The sequence below is a fragment of the Corvus brachyrhynchos genome, unplaced genomic scaffold (assembly GCF_000691975.1).
Source record: "Corvus brachyrhynchos isolate BGI_N302 unplaced genomic scaffold, ASM69197v1 scaffold21, whole genome shotgun sequence".
Lineage (NCBI taxonomy): Eukaryota > Metazoa > Chordata > Aves > Passeriformes > Corvidae > Corvus > Corvus brachyrhynchos.
Window position 1 is genome coordinate 4,059,294 of NW_008236924.1, and position 2,237 is coordinate 4,061,530.

Below are 2,237 nucleotides of genomic sequence, written 5' to 3' on the forward strand. Positions count from 1 at the left end.
GCCGGCAGCGCTCAGGCCCGGGGGAGGCCGCGCCTCACAGCCCCCGTCCTTCCCCGCAGGCTGCCTGTGCACCGTCGGCGTCCTGACCTACGGACTGATCAGCTTCAAGAAAGGCAACACTCGGCGCTCCCAGATGATGATGCGGGCGCGTGTCGTGGCCCAGGGCTTCACCTTCGCCGCCCTGCTGGGAGGCATGGTGGCCACGGCCATCAAATCCCGACAGTGACATCGGGCAAGAGCGAAGCTGCGGCCACGGGCAAGCGTCTACCAGCCTCGGCTAGCAGGGTGGATCCTGGCTGCGGATGGAGTTTTCTGAGAGACTGTTGTGATGTCTCGGTGGAGCCAGTTCTGGAGCACTGGAAATGGGGTGAATACACTTTGTGATTAACATGTAATTTGGGCCGTGGCATTTTTTTTGTTTCCCCAAGAGCTCACCCTCCTGCAGCACTGAGGCTGCATGTCACTAAGGCTCACCGCCTCTCTCAGACTTCTTGTCCCTGCTTGATGCTGTCACAGGCTGATAAAATTGTGTCCTCTTGGTCATGGCCTGAGGTGTGGCTGTAGTCAGGCAGTGCACCAGTGTTTGAGAAATGAGCTGCCCATGAGGAGGGAACCGCTGTTTATGGCTTGGTCCTGGCAGGACAGAGTCCGTAGGCAGCAGGGGAGGCAGTTTGGGAGGTTGTGTGACCTGTTCAATTAAAACTGGTGAGTAATAAAGTGAATTGCAGCAAGATTCTGACTGATACTGGATTGCAGAGCATTGAGAAGCCACAACAGTAAACAGTGCAGGGAGGTAAGAGAGTGGGCATGGCTGTCTTGAAGCTGTGGTGATGCAAGCAGGCCACAAGACATGAAACTCCCTGTGAAAGCAAGCTGGGAACTTGCATTTCCAAAATGGGGTCTGGCTGTGTTCTCTGGGATGTGCTGCTGTTTCAGCTGTTCTTGCTGGGGAGTCAGCAATGCCTTCTTCCCAGAGGGACCTGCACTGCCTGTGTCCTGACAAACATGGTCCCACTGCTGGCTCTGAATCACACCAAGGGGTTTGTTGATCCACGAGGTTTCACTCTCCCATGCCAGGCCCATAGAGCTGGGAGGACATGGGGCCACAGTCTCTGGTCATTGCACGGTGGCTTCAGCAGCTCGTACCTGCAGGGGAAGGGGCACAGACACCTCTGCCTGTGCTGAAACACCTCACTGAGCAGCCTGGGCTGTTTCCAGGTGTTGTTCTGTGAGTTGGTGTCCTGTGCCCTGACTGCCCTGAGCCTTTGTGCAGATGGGCTGGGGGGTGAACCCTCTATCTGCAAACAAGCACATGGTTTGTCCTGTCCAGGGAATTGTGCTGTCAGCCTTGGCAAGGAGAGGAGGAAGGCTCTTGCTCACCAGAGCTAACCTCAGCCATGAGGGTGGGCAACAGGCCAATGCCACTGCTGAGCAGAGTGAGCTCCACCTCAGCACTGGGGACCCCAGGGCCCTGCCTGTCTTCCCTCTCCGGCTGCCTGCACAGGACATCCTTCCCACAGGAAACTGCTTTTGGCTGCCTCACTGGCACTTCCAGCCCAGCCAGCTTGGAGCAGGGGTGTGAGGAGCAGCAGGTGGGCAGATCCATGAGCACAGCCCCTTGGCAGCTGGAGAAGGGCGCAGTGGACAGGGGAGCAGCTCAGCCTGTTTGGACAAGCTGGAGCTTGCGGTTCCTTGGGGACAGAGCCAAGGCCCAGCTCCTGCTGCCACTGCTTTGGCCCCATCTGAGCACAAACCCTCCAGCCTTCCCTTCACGCCTATTTTTTCCAGCAGGATGTTTCTCCTCCAGTCCCATCCTTTCCACAGGAGGCTTCATGGCTGTGGGTTCTCCTAAACACAGTGTGTCTCCCTAATGCAGAAAGACGACAGTGCCCTGTACGATTGGAGATGTTGGTTTATTTTAACAGGTAATTTGGACAGTCACAGATACCAAAGCCGAGGGGATGTAGAACAGCTGTGGGCATGGCTCCCCGAGAGCTGCCCCAGCCTGACAGAGAGCACATGGCAGCTGAGGGACCCAGGGGCCCAGATGCTTGCAGGGGCTGGAGGGACAGAGAACAGGGAGGGCAACTGCCCCCCAGAAGCAGCCTGGGGCACTTCCTGCTGCTTTGCAATTAAATTCTGAGGCAGGAAGCCAAGGCCCCAGGTGTCCTGCAGCACAGCAGAGCTGCCTACGCATGCTGGAGCTCAGGGGGGCCGGGCAGGAACGATCAGCCCTA